Here is a 17514-nt window from a genome sequence, read left to right as displayed (position 1 = left end):
CTCTTTACCAAGTGATTTCAATGGGTGGAGGATATTAAAGAACCCTGGGCAGTTAAGAGAAGAAAAGCAGCAGCTATCCATGAGTTTCTGTACCTATTTTGAATATCTGACACAGGGCACAATCCAGGAATTCAATCATTATTGTTAAAAAGTTTCCTTTGTTTTTACAATTTGGTTAGTTTTAAAAATAATCTCTGTTTTTGTAAGCTTTCTCCAGATATATTCAAAGTTCAGTTTGTTTTATTTAGCTAACATACAAATCCAGAATTAGGAAGAAAAGCAACAAGATAGACTCCTCACTAACAAAAAGATACACTAGATATGATGGAGTTTCTATACACACACATTATACAATACATATTCTACAAATTCATATATAAATACATTACTTATACATACTATACATGAGCTTTTTGCACATCAGTATAAAGATCATAGCTGTCAGAGATAAGGGACTTGCTTTAGGAAAATAAAAAGCACTGGTCCAAAACAAGGTTATTAACTATTTAAACAATAGTTTCTTACTACCCAATATTAATCACTATTAAGATTAATTATTAATCTTTAAAACACAGGGGGGTTTTATACCAGTTACCTGGAAAACAAATATTTATCCTATCAAAATAGTTAAAGTGTAGTTAAAATACACTGAAGAATCGAGCCCTGTTAAGGCCAGTTCTACAAGACTGGTGATCTGGGATGACTTTTTTCAGGATACCCCCTAAACTAGTGAATATTTTAAGGAGCTCTGTCAACACACCAGCCACTCAGAGCACTGAGGATAGACAACTCTCAGTTACGCTGGTACTTGCAGATGCAAACACATTCACCAAACCAGGATAACCCCATGCGATGGTGTTACAAGAACAGCAAAACCTGCCGCCTCACTGGTGTACCATCAGCCATGCTGTAAGGACTCTACCGTGTAGCACATGGCTATCCCGGTAAAGTGGCTTGAGTGTATTGATTGCTACCTGGAAACTTGCAGCAGGTGAGAGTTGCACCTGAGAGCAAACAGGCACACTCAAGGCAGCTGTTCCCACGCGCTTTGCAACGGGAAATACCACCTATATTCAAGACGAGCACGGCAAGAGCTTTATTCCAAATGCGGAGACTCCAAACGCAGAGGCTCCTCAACGCTGACATTCAGGCTAGCAAGAGCAAGGCCGACCGAGCGCCTCTGCCTAACCGCGCAGCTTGTCTCCTCCCAGCCCTGCCGCCAACGCGGCCGCCTCCCCGCGGCACCTGCCGCCGACGCCCCCCGGCCCTCAGCGCCCAGGCGCGGCGGCGGCAGCAGCAGCACATCCTCCCCCCGGCTGCGAGATGGCTGCCGCGCGCGCGGGGTAACGGCTGCGGGTAACGGCTGCGGGTAACGGCTGCACGCGCGCGCGCGCGCGCCGCACCCCCCCCCCCACACCTGCCCTCCCGCCCGCTCGCGGCCAGGCCACACTCACCGCCACCGCCGCGCTCCCTCCGCAGCGCCCGCCGCCGCGGCGCGCACTGCCCCCGCCGCGCCGCCGCCGCCGCCCATAGGCCTGCAGGCGGCGCCCACGTGACCGGCCGCGGGCGGGGCCGCCCTCCCCCCGCCCGCTCCCCGCCCGCCGCCATCACCTGAGGCGCCGCGGAGGGCGGCGGGGAAGATGGGGAGTGTGTGTGTGTGTGTGTGGAGGGGGGTTCCGCCCTGGCGCCTCATGGCGGCGGCCGCCGGGCTGCGGGGAGAGCGAGCGGGGTTGTTCTGTCGCTTAAACGTTTCACGAGTAGTCTAACTGAGGTTATGGTATCCTTCTGATGAGGCAAACTGAGAAAGTGTGGAAGACGCAGACACGGATTCACCGAGTCTTGTGTTCTCAGTGTGTATTCTGGGAACACAGAGGTAGAAACAAAGGCTTTTCTCAAAAAAATAATTTTATATATATATATATATATATATATATATATATATATGCACATATATATGGGGGGGAAGGTTAGGAGCCTTCCAGTTAAGGCAAAAAAAAAAAAAAAAAAAAAAAAGAATTTAAGATTGATAAACCTATTTAAGCTTTTAATTAAAATGAGAAATAAATCTCTTTTGAAAGTTTTATTTCCTGAGGATATCAAAATATCAATAATTATGGTATTCACTGTTTTTGTGTGTTTTACCCAAATTACACGTTTAATTGCTAGGTACTAAAGTTTTCAGGAGGTTATTGTATTTCAATACAATTGAAATACATAATTTGAGATAGTATTGAAATGTATGCTTAATTTTGCTTGCTGCAAACACACAACAGCTGGAAAAGTACAGCAGCTTTATGTCCCATCCCCAGAGCGTAAAGCATTCGTATCAGAATCTGGCACGTAAAGTTAGCTTAACTGGCCCAAGGAAATCATTTCTGTTTGAAGAGAATGTTTGTCTTTTGCTGCCATTTTTTCCCCCTGCTAACGCAGGGAAAGCAAGAGCACCTCAGGGCCACTGGAATTCGCAGTGGTTTTTTTTGGAGATGTGCTCAGTTGCGACTGTTGGAATCAGCAGGGCTGTGAACAGGGAAAACGGATCGATTGGCTACATCTTTCTTATTCGTGAATTAATAGTCTTAAAAAAAAAAAAGTTCCTGGTAATTGGAACAGTTCTGCATACATCTGGCCTGCACCAATAACACTTCCCCAACAATTTCCAGGGGTGTTTGGGATTTAGCATGGATCAGGGACCAGTCCCAATAGATAGTTTGTTTGGGGCGCTGTGTTTTGGAGAAGCAAGATTACTAGTGTGGGCAGGAGCAGTTGACCTCAATACCAGAGATCAGTCCTGGTGCTGTCCAGTTTGCTATTGCAGAAGTAACCATGGAGAGGAGGACAAAGCAAGCACCGAGACAGCCGTTACTGCACACTTGCTGTCTAGCTTAACATATGAGGAAACTGTATTGACTCTGAGGTGATTGCACTGAAACGCATTTGTGGTAAGGGTATTTTCTTAATTTCTTGCTGACATTTGTTCAGTGTATGCACATATATGGTAGTCGTTTTTATCTTGCTCCTAAGTGAACTGAAGAAACAGCAGAAGCTGGTCAGGATTTCTCTGTATGAGTGGACCAGGAAGACAAAACTAAGGCTGTTTGTGTGTGCTGAAAGTGTTCTAAGAGGAATAAATAAAAGCATCTTAAGAAATGTGTACTAATTAGACTGTAGAAGGAAAGGTGTTCATTTTTTCATTGAAACAAGAAGTAGCAAGGGTTTTGGCTTCTAAAGTGCTTGAATACTCTTATCTATGTACTGATAAAGTATCACGAAAGAATCTGAGCAATTTCTCCTATTTTAAAAAGGAGAAAGAGTAGACTGACTTTTTCCAAAGATGATAAAATTTGGAGCAAGTTCTGGGATAGAAATTATGCTGTGTGACCCCACACAGTGAAAAGAAAGTTACTATTATTAATTTCTCTTACAGCTGAGTACCCTAAGGTTTTCCGTGGATAAGAGCCCTTGTGCAGAAAACACTATAGAAACACACAGGTATCAATATGAACAACAATAAATTCATAGTAACAAAGTACAGAGAAGCCAAGGAGTGTTACAGAAAGGTGTCTACATCAGTCTGTTTTCCCAAAATGTTTTCCACTTTTGGTAATAGTGCTTCAATATTGATGGCAGTGGGTAATTAGTATATATACTGGTGCCTGCTGGCATCTGTCCTGCAAACTTCAGAGTTTAGAGCCAATTTATGTAGCAGAAGGGTGAAAACACCAAAGTTTGTCATCACCTTTTTTCCTACTGCTTATTGTCAGGCACTTTTTAAGCAGTGATGGGAAAAAAATTACAAAGAAAGGCAGGCATAGAAAAGATGAGTGAAAGAAGGAAAACGAGGCTAACTGACAGTTAAACAGCTATCTGCAGTATGGCTAGTATCAACTAGTTTTCAGAAATTAGATCAGTTTTTTACTCTAGCTTAGTAAATGATGCTTATCAATAAGATCTATAAATTTATGTTAGTTTTCTGCATAAATGTGAAATGTGAAATTGTGAAATAGCGCTAACTCTAAATCACATGTAGCAAACTGAGGTTACAGGCAAGTGTTCTTCATGAAAAAGAAAAGAACAGTTGTGATATGGAACACATTTTTCGTTTGCAGAAAATAGGAATCCTTAGTTCCTCTTTCAGGCTTTAATGTTCTGTCCCACTCCAGTGTCATACTGAATTACCTCTTTCCATAAGGACATGGCATGAGGATATTTTCCAGAAATAATGGAGATTGGAAAATATCTGAACTTTTGCAGCATGATGCAAGCTTTCCTATGGAACTCTCCTTCATATATGAATATGAAGGAACAAAAGTTCAATAGAAAAGCTTGCTGTAAAAGGACTTGGATTCATATCATCAAAACGTGTACCCTTGCTGGTTTGGAAGTGGAGGATTTGTCCTTCACTTGTACTTCAATGCTACATTTCCTCAAAAAAGGGAAAAGAGTGGGTTTTAGGCAACAGAACAGCTTCTGCTACAGCCAAATTTGATGAATGCACCCAGTTTTTGCCAGCGTAAGCAGAATTTCCCAGAATCTCAGCTTCTTCATTGATAGTTTGTATTTTATGTTCTATTCTCCATTTATTCATGGATGACTGGGGCTATATACTCCAACTCATTTCCTTTCCTTTTCCAAGAGGAAGCTCTTGCCAGCAAAAAAGGCTTTCTGTTTGCCTGGAGCTATATAATGCTGTCTAGTGCTGATCCAGAGGAAACTGTAGGAGTCACTCAGAGCATCAAACACTGAGCTGCTGTAAGAGAAATAGCTATCAGCTCAAGAGCAAAATTCAGAATTATTTCAGCTGCTAAATAAAAGGCAGCTTTAGAACAGAATCTAGTAGTATACCTGAGAAAACAATAGTTAGGATTGAAAAAGTAGGAGAGGAAAATAGGGAGGGGCTAAGACCAAAGGACTGGAAAAAGCGAGAACTAATGTACTAAGGAATAGGATAGAAATGAGAGACAAGGGGAAGTGTATATAACTAGTATAACAATTCAGTTGCTGATGTAGAAATTGCATGGAGGAACTACCTGCACATTTCCTGTAAAGTTGATGCTATTTTTCTCCAACTTCCTCTACCAGTGGTATTCTGTGTTGACATGATGTCCAAGAAAGCACTTAAGCTTTTTCTGACATTTTCTCAGGGGTGCAGCTGCAGCAGTGGTATGAATGGTGGAGGTCTATTGCTGGCATTATCTAACCCACTGATCTGAGAGGATTTCTTTGTCTATACCTAGAACTTGCCTCACATTGCTGTAATAGAGTAATTGCTCTTCTCAGAGCAATTATTGAAGGATAAAATATTTTTTATCCTAGCACATGTATTCTCCTTGTTTCAGGCAAAAAGAAAAAGAACTTTATTCCAGAATCATTGTCATGAAAAAAAAATCCACTGAAATAAATAACTATTCCTTTATCAGGAGTCCAGTTCAACTCATTTCAGAATAAATCTGCCACAACTATGGCAGCATGTTTACTCAAAAAGGCAAACTCTAAGGGTGCATCTATGTTAGCATTTTAGTTCAGATCAGGAATGTACTTTTGAAGCAAATCCTGTTGATCTCAGTTTGTGCTCCTTAGTTCATTTTGTGGAGCAGCCCCCTAACAAAAAGGAAGGAATCCTCCACCTGTAACTAAAGCTGCACTGCAATGACTAATGGAAATTAATTGATGGACCGTACTAAAGTCAGTCTAAAATAAACTCCCCAGAACAAGTACAATGGAAAGGTTGGGTCCTCAGCCCAAACTGTACTGCTCTGCAGAGCTGTTGCTGTTGCATCCCACTACTTCCTAATGTAGACATAATCTTAAGTCACACAGTGATTAAAATGCCAGTTCTGTTAGGGTCATGTTTTTACTTCTTCCATTGTTTCATTAGACTGAAATAAAGCGTACAGAAAATGGTAGAGGACTATTTGGGTCCCAACTGATCACATTATGAAAAATTTAACATACAAAGGAAAATGCTTGAGTTTGCAAGGTACATGATTTTGAACTGGAGTTACAAATCAGTATAGTGAACACAAAATAAAAAGAAACCTTTTTAAAACTTTCCTATAATTTCCTTTTAATAGATAGAGGAAGAAATCATGTAGGATTAATCTATGCTGCTACAACAGTAGCTGTGCCACTGCTTCGTTTCAAAAGGTAGTTGGTGCTTCGGTGATGTGGGAGGTGTAAGAATTATGAGCAAGAGGAAAAAAGAAAGTAACTCAGCAAATGTTTTCTGTTATTTGCTTGTGTTCTATGGTAAAAAACAACAAATTTCCCTCAACCCTGTTGTCATTTTGTATTTGGCAAGTATGGATTTTTTTTGTTTAGTTTGTTTGCAATAAAGCATGAAATGAACTAGGCTCATGTGCTCTTCTCCAAATAATGTTTTTATACCTTTTGCAAGTATGTGTAACAACAGAAAGCAGTTGGATATATTTAAATACTGCTAACCAAAAGTAGCACATTGCCTCAAACAGCTTGGGTAGGTATTCATCTATCCAAAACTGCCAGAGGCATGAAACTCTTGACCTTGATTTGCCCTTGTATATGAGCATAGCTCAAGGAGGAGTCTGGATTTGGACAGAAAACAAGCAAATTCTTAGTGCACTGGAGATTCTATTGCCATGAATGTAGTGGTCTCAAATGTGATTTTCCATGTCCACTAATCTTATATATTCAGTAACACCTCTTAAGTTTGCCGTCTTAAAGATGCCCGCCTTAGAAAAATGGAGTCTGCCCAAGCAAAATTAGGTCGGATTTGGAGAGGAGGGTGGTACTGGTATTTATATGGTATATGGAAAGGAATTGTTTATTTTGTTTTAATTTCTGCCCATTAGATAATTCCAATTTTACATATCATACCCTTTCTGAAGACATGCTAAAGTGGAAGGACTGTGTGTTTCTAGTGTGAAGAAGAAAATTATCAACTGAGAAGAAAAAGAACAATTAATGAAATCTATATGCCATCCTTTCAATCTAGCTAAAGCCAAATGTCTTATTAAAAACTGAAAACTGCCAGAGTCGAATACTGACTTTCTTTTCCCTCTTCCTTTCTACCGTTGTTTCCTAAAAGGTGTTTGTTACTTCCTTTTTTTTTATGATTATTTTATTTTTTTTATTCTGAGGTAATTTTGTTTTTGTTTAGTTTTGATTTTGTAGGTCAACTTTAGTAGTGTAAGAGTCACTATGTTTAATTTTCCAGATCCACCAGACTGACAAATTAAAATCAGCAGCTAGGTCAAATGCTTGAGTAACAAAATACACAGCTTTCAAATTCTATTTGATATTTATCACAATTTCAGAGCCGATAATAAAAATAGGGTAAAGTGATTGACTGGAAGACCCTCAGATGATCTTTTTTTCCATCAGCAGTTTCTTGTTGGTTCTCCAAATCTCCAGTGCTGGTTTCTTGCACAATCCTAGACCAGTATGCTAGTTGTTCTTGATTACAGATGAGTATTTACTTCCTTATCTCCCAGTTTCCCCTCCTACTTCTGGCCCTTTGTACTCTGCTAACAAGGCACAAAGGCCAAGTAGCTCGCTGCCCTATTTTCCCTGCCTGCTCCAGGGACTTAGTAGTCCCTTGGCTCTCTGTTGTCAAGCAGATATAAATATCTATCTCCTTCAGACAATTTAGACTGACTGAGATTTAATTTGTCCTCTGAAAGCACCCATGTCTCCCATGCCTATACAGGGAGCCAAGGGCAATTACACATCTCAAGTGAGAGGATCTGGGTCAGGCCGATAACAAATCGTCCTTCCTTTTGCCCTACAGAGGCTTGGCCATGGGCTAGCATTTGGTTAGAACAGAAAATGTGCATGTTGCGTAAAAGGCAGTATGTATGTGGACTACTGGTTACTTCCTGCCATTGTCTTATTTACATTTTCATAAAAATAAGTGGAATAAGAAACTTGCAATATTATTAGTCCAAATACTCTATGTTAATAAGTACACTTCTTTTATTTGTCTTCATTTTTTAATTTCTTTTTGATGCAAATAAACCCATGGTAAATTCTCATGAGCCATTTATTCCAAAGCTGAAAAAACACGCAAAATTAACCATCCTTTATAAACTTTAGAGTGAGACCCGTTTAAAGTAGATTGTATATGTTTATTTCTGAATGAGGGTCTGTTTCATTTGGCAGGTTAAAATACAATTTTTACCACAGCTGTTAAGCCTTGGAACTTCCCTCTTCTACCAGCTACCAGAGGGTGAGCCAGAGGGAGGAATGGGTCTGAACCAGTATAATGATTTCTGCAGTAGACTTCTAGACCTGCAGTTCTTTGGTAAGACTATTTTTTGTTGCCCACTGGTAGAAGAAAGCTAGAGGACTAGCAGCAGAGAACAGGCTGGGTCCTACAGGGCAGCACATAAAGAGGCCAGGAGGAATCAGTCCTTTTGAGAGGCGTCTAGGTTGATAGTTTTTATCTAAAGAGAGCACACAAGGTGGAAGAGTCAACAATTTGAAGGGAAGCTGTGCAAGGCATATACAAACGGAGTTAGAATAGCAAGAACAGCACAGATGTAAGCAGGAGAAGCAGGTTTGGAAAGACCCAGACTTAGTGGGTCTGGCAGCACTGACAATGGCTGCCTTACAGGGGAAAGGACTGCTCTTCATAACCGAATAGTGTACACCTGTTCTAACTATACACAGAGAAGAAAGAACATTTTCCATAGATACTTTGATAGCCCAAAAGCTATGGCTTATGCCCATCAAGATATGGCAGTTAAAAAAGTTACCATATGCCAGCTGAATCCCAGTTCCTGTCTTTGTGGTGCTGGTTCATGTAAATGCAGTATCATGCAAGTTAGAATAGCAGGAAGCAAGAAAGAAAGAAGCTAAACACTATTACCTTGCATTCTCAGTGGTTTGGGAGCATGTCTGTGGGCAGCTTCCACAAGTCAAGGAACAGATGGTAACTTGCTATTTTGCAGGAATTTGCTTGCCATTATCTTAGCACTAAGGTTTATACAGGATTTATGCCAATATAACTGTCATTTAAGTGGTTAATCTTTTAGCAGAATAGATATACTGTTACAACTCCTAGTAATAATGTATTACATCTGTAGTAAAGATGCTATACCTTGGTATAACTTACCGTTTTCCTTAGCACAGGCATAAGCTCTACACACATAGCCTCTTTAATGCCAGTTTAATGGATACTTCGTCAAGACTGTATTATTTTAGACATACCTACATAGTTAAAATGGTGATATTGTCATATATAGACAAACCCTGGTATAGCATTTAATGCATCAATAGCTGTCACTTTTAATTATATCAACACCTCATTGAGGCAGTACATTCTCAAGTACATGTGGATGAAATCTATTGAACCAGCTGGCTTGTTAAACAGGAGAGAGGCAAGCAAAAACGTCTAGTGTTTAGAATCCCCTCTTGACACTGATTTTGAGGTTCCTCTCAGGGGGTCTTGTTTAGTCTTTCAATAGTAAGTCAAGTGTATCAGATACCTCCTACTGCTTAATACAACTGCATCAGACAGGATTCTCCTTCCCTATTGCCCATGTATTATGGACCTTTTAGAAGAGTATATCCATTGTTAAAAGGCATTACAGTGAAGAACTGGCGTTATTTTTTTCACATTCATTCTGAAGTCTATGTGCAATAAATAGTTATGGCTATATCATAGTTATGCTTATGACATAAATTACATAGTATGCACTGCTATATTTGAAAAAAAAGGGTTTTGGTTCATCTGCATGGCGATTTATAGCCACAGGAACATGTTCTAGGGGATGAGTGGTGCTGAACCACTGCTGTCACTTTGTGGTTGGCAGGCTAAACTTTTTGAGTCTAGATGTTTGAGTTGCAGCAATCTTAGCACCACAATCAACCCTGTCTAACATGCTCTAGGTGACCCTGCTGAGCGAGGAGGTTGGACTAGATGATCTCCAGAGGTCCCTTCCAACCTTACTGATTCTATGATTCTATGACAAGCAGCTCTGCCTGTTACCTCCTCATAAAGCCACATGTTCGATTTCCTTTGGTTTGTAAATTTACAATGAAGGAGTAGTGCACTTTGCACTGCTTTGGATTGATCCATCTCAGGCAGTTACTGTGAAACTAAAGTGGGGAATTTAAAGCACAGCAACTACTGCGCACCGGTTCCTCATGTAGATGCTTTTATTTTACATGATGAATGTGTTTGTTTGCTTTTAACATATTTCACTTCTCATGTGTATTACGCTAAACCGCACAAATGCATACTTATTGCAAAAAAAGTGTCCCATCAGGGAGCTCTTGCAGAATGGATATCCTGCAATAGCTGTTCTGAGCTGTTTCCTGTGTAGACAGGTCCTGTGGTGTTGATCATTGCTTTTTCTGCACTTAATGACTTGATCTGATGTTTATTCACCGTTGTATTAGGCCAAAAAAGCTCAGGCCAAGGACTGTCTGAAGCGTGCCTTAATTAGTCATGCTTTGAAGCATTTCAGTGATCCTATAGTTTCAGCTCGTGGCTTGGTTACCTCTTTCTGATTCCAGATTATAAAACCTTTTTTCTTTTTCTTTATAAAAAATCCAAACCTCATACTCACCAATGTATCTATTACTGTAACTGGAGTCGTGGTGAGAATCTCACAGTTAACTTGTCACAAAACTGATTGGTCTGATCTTGAGATTTGCTGGTATAGTAATACTGCTTAGGAGGTTTGTAATGTCTCCTGTCTTAGCTGAGCTTATCACATGGGATTTTATCATGCACTTGCTGCAATTTTAAGTATTTCTATGTTCTGTGGTGTACTGCCTGACTTCATTAGCACAGTTAAGCAAGAAAACAAGTTTTTTTTCAAGGATATATTTATTTTGTCAGAAAGTTGTTATTATTACTCAAAAAAAGCATTTTGTCAGTGTAAATTAAGAGCACTGTTGGTTGGCTTGCTGCTGTAGCTGTGCTGGCACTCTGCTTACAAATACAGATTGTGTAGTATCTGGGGTACAGTTAGGATTGTTTTGAAGGAAGTGCAGAAGGCAACATGCAAACACTCTTCCCTGCCTGTAGCTCTCACCTACCTTTTCGGAGCCTGTCTTTCATACCTGAAAGAGTTCAGGCTTTGATACAGTGACCTCCACTCAGACCAGTCTCAGCAACTACAAAATTCATTTCTCACTAAGCACAGGAAACTGAAAGGCATGCAAATTTTACATGAGCCTGGTGAGTTGTCTAAACAGTGAGATAAGAAAGATGAAAGCTGGTTTCATTTCTGTGCTTTTTCAAAATAGGCACTGGCAGTGAACAGTCTGTAGCAGCTATAATTCAGCAGCCTTAGCGAGTAATATGGAGGATAATAGGGAAGAGCAGAAGGCTTTTTGAACGTCAGTTTTCTACTGACATGAACTGTCAAGTTTGTAATTGTCTTTGAAAATTACTCCAATTTGATGACTTTACGTACATACATGGTCCGCCTCAAATTCAAGTATTAGTACTGCATTTAACTTCAGTTTCTCTTTACAAAGCACTGCCTATCAAATCAACTTACCTTTTCTCCAAAAGACCACGTCTCTTATTCTGACAGCAGTTAATCTCCATCATGGGGAAGAATGCGAGACTAGGAGAATCAAGCTGGCAATGTTACCAGTGTTGCAGGTTTCTTTGAAAAGGAGTGTATATATAAAAAAAAAGAGAGATGCTCCTCTTCCTATGGCATCTCTAGGCCATGCTGTGATCACTCTCTATAATCAGTCTGACCACATGGCTAAAATTGTCCCTTTTGTTTGCATCATTTTCTTCTGCTGTTCCACTCATATCCTCTGTCTTGCATCAGCAGGTCACCAGTACTTACTGATGGCATTGTAGAAAGAACAGGAATATTTCCCTTGACTTTAGGGCTTCAGGTGCTAACAAAAATCAGCTTGAGAAGCTCTTCTTTTTGATAAGAAGTATTGGCAAGATAAGAGATTCTTTTACAGTATCTTTTCTCTACTGAGGGATTTCAATATTCTTAAAGTTATCATTCAATTTAAATTTCAAAATACTGTTGTATTTTTATTATTTATACATTACTCATCCTAACAATACCTTTGCAGACTTTTGTGTGGTTGTCGTGTGTCTGCCATGGTCTCTTTATTCAAACCTTGAACCATGTTTAACCAGTTAATATTGAACACTGATTTTACTACCCTTATTCCCCAGGCCCATTTATTTCCCTCTAAATGAACGTGCCTCTTAATGGAGGCACAAATCTTCATGACAGCAGCTCCAACTGCTGATCTACTGGCAGCGAATAGATTAGTTACTAGGAAGCTATGAGGGAATTTGCTTCCCAATGGAGATATGAAAGCTTGGCACCCGTGTTGAGGAAGGTAGCCATTTGCCCCCAAAAGTCTTTGGCCACTGCTTGCCACTCCATTCTTGGTACTATCTTGTCCCAAGTGGAACATCAGAAGGAAAAGGCTGTATAGAAATGACTGTTTTCAGGATCCCTCCTCTTTGATACTACCCGTACTATATCACAGTGGCCAGGCTAGTGGCATCTTCCAGCTCTTCCAAAATCGCCCACCCAAATGAGTGCTGACACATCTGAATAATGTATTTGTTGTTAATGATTTTCAGGAAGATGGTGCACGGTACTTTGGAATTGGCACTAGAACATTAGCAGCAAATTCACTGTGGAGCATTGAACATGGAAGAATGGCACTTTTGTTAATCTGACCCCAATCCTTAGTATTCTAATAGGTTCTCAACTGTATCCCACCGGGCAGTCAAAGGGTTTATCTTCACAGCAAAGGGCACAGGCTGTGAATTCTTTGCAGTTACATGAGAAGAATAAGCACCACCACCCACCAGGCTTGAAAGGGAAGGAACATACTGCAGCAACCTGCCACTGAAATGCAACAGCCCAGGCACCCTCTAGCCGTGCAACTCTTGGAAGGGTCAATGGTGGGATGCCAGTAGGGTGAGACTGAGCCTCCCCACACAGTTGACAGGGCATGCAGAACCAGGGGGGCTTAGAGAGCTCCTGTGATACACACTGTCTTCTGGTTTTGGGTGTCTCCTCAGCCAGTGCAGATAGACACTCCACCTACTGGAGGCCGGAGGGTCTGGTGCAGGCAAATACGTGACTTCCAGTCTAGAGTGCCATCTATTGAACCACTGCTGTCTGTTCCCTATGGCTATTTCATTAGGGTTTGAAGATCTAGTCACATTTGAAATAAAAGCAGCTGAACATATATAAGTGTTTAAATCTAGTAGCTATGTCATGAACTACCCCTGAAGGACCACTTTTTGTGGGGGAAAATGAGTAAAACCAGCTGCAAGTCGGCATCTCATTCAAAAAGATATGTTTAACTGCTTTTCTCTATGTTGAGGTGATAGTGCATGTTTTCTAAGCAGTAATCTGCAGAATACTGACAATTTACATGTTGAGGTCTGTAACAGTTAAAGGAAGCAACAGAATTCAACAGACCTTCAAAGGAAAACCCATCAATTCTATGGATGGGCTATCTCCCAGATAATTTCTATTTAATACAACAGTATATTATTCTGTTAAAACAAAAACATTAAGCACCTCCACCTGAATTTCTAATACTGTGATTATTAATATTGAAATAGTAATACAAGCATTTCTTAGGCGCATCATTCTGATAGCACAAGGTTTTAGCTGGCTTTCACTCAAGAGAAATGTTGAATCTTGCCTAGCTTACTTGTTCTGCTTCATGATGGAAAAAGCAAAAAGTTTAACTTCTTTAGCTTAGTACATTGAGTTCAAACAACATTTTGCAATTCTAGCAAAACCAAGTCACGATTCATTCCCATCCCTTTGATTGTTATTATTAAAAGGTGAGGTAAAGTGAAAGCGTTCTTTATATTGATCCTGCTTATAAGAAGTTGGGCTCAATAGCTGCTGACAAAGATTTTGAAGCCCAAATACGTACTCATTTATATAAATGGGAACATTGTCTAAAACAGAGCACCTCAAGAAAAACAAACAAACAAAAAAAAAAAATTGTGGGAAGGAGGAGTCAGACAGAAGCTAATGATGCCTTCCCTGGTCTAGTGAACCTGGCTATCTTATATATTCAACAAAGGAAAAACCCTACCATCTAACTACAAAAAACAGAAGGGGGTGTCTTTCCACCAGATGAAAATCCTTTTGCAGACACTGTTAATGAATGGAAGTACCTGACCAAAAACCATCACCTAGTTAAAAAAAAAAGAAAAAAGAAAAAAAAATCTGTCATAATAGATGATCACACTCTCAAACACCATGCTGTCAACACCAACAACTTCAGACTCAAGTATATGAGCTCCCATCTGGACAGTGCCATCTGGAATACTGTAAATAACATCCAGTTCTTACGAAGTGTTAATAAGTCCCACAGCACTTTTCAAGGAAGAAAAGCACCATTCCTGTTTGTATGGGGGTAGATCAATTGCAGGCTCTGTTCCTTTGGAACAAACGCCTCAATTTTGTGCGGCATAAATTTTTAAGCTTAAACTATATGATAGCATGTATCACTAATTTGATATGATACAGTCCAGAGTACTTTGACACAAGTCCTCAAAAGGGATTTTAGGAGACTAGGTTCTCCATTTGAACTTCAAAAGGACTTGATACTACCGAGCTGAATTCTTTGCTCTTGCTCCTCTTATGACAAAAACTCGGAGCCTCTGCAGCCTCTTTCCAGGTCCTGCTGAACTGCAGGAACGACCAGACGCTTCTTTTACCACCACTGCTGCATACTCTTGAAGTGCTGTCACAACTAAAGGCTGGGAGAATGGCAAAACGCTACTGTACAAAAACTGCTCATTAACAGTATACATTTGAGACAGGTAAACCTTAAACAGTTAGTCAGGATTCTTACTGTACAAAACAAAGCACTGTGCACAGCTCCTCGAGCTGGTGGAGACACAGCTCCATAAATCAACAAGTAACAATGTGGCTTCAGTTGATCCTGAAAAGTTTTGGTCCAGGAACCATACAGCCGCATTTGCAGTCTTACTATGCATTATGAGCTGAAATGCAAGTCTCTGCAATAACCTTTTTTTTTTTAAATTTTTGGGGAAGCTCACAACCAGATTGATTGTTAGTCCAGGAAGTTTAGAGGGGGTTAGAGAGCAGAAGTCTGTCAGCAGAGAGAATGTGTCCCAACACAACCAGTTAAACTCAAAAGTTTAATTATAGGGATGGTCTTTTGAGAAGAAATCCAAACAGAAAAGAGGACACCAGAAAATATCAAAGGTCAGAAACATGCTGAGGATGTTACAGAAAGCTCTTAGATCAGGAAAGGGGCACAATCTTCTGTAGTGCAAGAGTGCTACAAAGAGATTTAGATGAGAAAATATTAAGATGAGTAATAATTTCCAGTTGAAGGAAAAATATATTTCTAACTACATTCAAAATAATGGCAACCTATGTTAAATCCTAAATGTATTACAAACTACTGTTAAAAAAAAAAGTAGTTTTTTTTTTAAGAGAAGTGAATCACAAATCTGGAAGAATCACCATGAAGACATATGAAATCATTTTGTGCAGAAGTGATAAAATTAACTTGCAATGCTGCTAGGTTCTTTTGCAGATACTAAAAATATTCATTTTGGTTTATTCCATTTACAGCAGTTTTGCAATGAGCAATTCAACATGAGGAACAAATCAGGAGTTAAAAAAGAAGAAAGCAATGTATGTTGTTCTTTCCCAGAAAATAAACAAGTACAAGGCATGAGAGGCTGTTGTCATAATTGATTTTAATTTGGGATTAACAAGCACCACCCATAAAAGCCATGTGCTGGTAAAACCTTTCATGCAGCTAATGAAGTGAACCAAACTGGAAAACTTATTGAGGTAAAAATTTCTCAACAATAAAAAAAATCTAATACTTTCAACTCATAATATTTTCTTCATACATGAAAAGCAGTAGCATAGGAGCAAGACCAACTTTTGTTTTAGTTTTTGACAGTAACATCAACATAGGATGATCGTGAAACCACAGCCTCCAATCTATTTGTTTTGTTATCCAAAAGGACAAAATAACCAGAAACCTCTGCACAACTCACTAACTACAGAAGGTATTTCATTTATTTAATCAGTTAGCTTTAAATTAAGAACATTTGATAACTTTTTTTTTTTTTTTTTTTTTGCATATGTACCCAGCACATTCAGCATAATTATACATAACTTGTAACTTTTAAGTGTTGCATCATTCCTATCAAAATGCAGTTTGGCACAAATGGGGGGGGGGGACTAGGAAACATATCAGCCAGTATTTCTATTTGTCATAATGTAAAAAATTAGAAATTTAAATAGTTGTATAACAAGCTATATAGTTGTTTAAATGTGAATACAGTGCATCTTTAAGGATAGTCAGAAGGAAGAATCAAATGTAATATAAAAGCTATATCTAGTTGCAAATCTACATTTTAAGGGTTACAAATGACTGAGAATCAACCTCTTAACAAAAATCTTGTCTGCCACTTACAGCAACTGATAACTTAAGTAACTTTTAAATCTGTATGATTCAAATCAGCAATTAAAACTTGATATCCACACTTGAAACAATGTAAAGCTGCAAAGTTTCAGACAGTAAAACACAAACTGTAGAATAACTCTATTTCAAGAATCTGAGCCAAAAGACACTTCATACTGAAGAAACAGGCAGTAAAATGCATGCTGTTTTAGAATTCGTTTAACCTATGTATTTTTTAAGCTACTGAGTAAAAAAGCAATGATTTCAGAATCCTATATGGTAGGTGTATTATTATTCCTATTATAGGCCCTGAGGAATTAAGCCATGAACTAAAAGCCGTGTACTTTAAAAAAATTCAAGGGATTTTGTCTAAGGAACAGGCAAAAGAAGCTAGCTAAGCTCTGAAATGATGGTTAACTGGGGCAAGGGAACCCCACATCAGCAGGGTTCCAGATTTTTTGTAAAGCGACTGGATTCTGCCGAAACCCAAGAAAGAAATCTTGAGAAGACAAAGCAGTTAAACACAAGAAGGCAATTTAGGATCATTTTGGCCACCCCAGTGTTTTAACTGCAGTTAAACGCTTACACTGACAAGCTTTGATTCATGAGTAAATGATTTTTGAAACTGTGTAAGTGAGGGCAAATAGGTATAGTCACGATTCATGAAACCGCGCTGAAAGAACAACAAATGCAGATTTAATTCTCTCCTTTGTTCATGAGGACAAAGAGATGAGGGTTTCCAAGAATGCTCATCTTTTCCTCCAGTCTAAGAAAATATAGTCAGGCAGTCTTAACTCTGTCTTACCCAGGACTCTAATATATAGTGTATTTCAGAATTTTTTAGTCAATATTTTAAATTAAGAGGAATTCTGAACAAGCTTGGCCGTTGACATATGAAGAGGCAAAGCTCAAGGCCAATTATACCATGGTAGTCACACAGAAACAAAACACAGTGTAGATGAAAACAAGGGAAACAAAGAGGAATGACAATTAGAGAAAGAGTAGAAAAAGACAACTTTCCTCCCTCTTCTGAGTTTCCCCCATCCCTTTCTTTTGCCCTTCTGGGCATTGTCCGAGCAGATGATTGTAAGACTCATT

At 39.4% G+C, this 17514-nt stretch overlaps 1 protein-coding gene across 1 annotated transcript in view; it reads right to left on the bottom strand.

Annotated features, from left to right (window-relative positions):
• Positions 1-1478, bottom strand: part of SNX10 (sorting nexin 10) — a 40941-nt gene extending 39463 nt beyond the window's left edge. The window contains exon 1 of the mRNA XM_062567813.1: positions 1455-1478. The gene's annotated coding sequence lies outside the window, so the exon portion shown is untranslated. The remainder of the gene's footprint in view (positions 1-1454) is intronic.
• Positions 1479-17514: the final 16036 nt, after the last annotated feature.

The sequence above is a fragment of the Rhea pennata genome, chromosome 2 (genome assembly GCF_028389875.1).
Source record: "Rhea pennata isolate bPtePen1 chromosome 2, bPtePen1.pri, whole genome shotgun sequence".
Classification (NCBI taxonomy): domain Eukaryota; kingdom Metazoa; phylum Chordata; class Aves; order Rheiformes; family Rheidae; genus Rhea; species Rhea pennata.
This window is presented reverse-complemented; position numbering and strand designations above follow the sequence as displayed.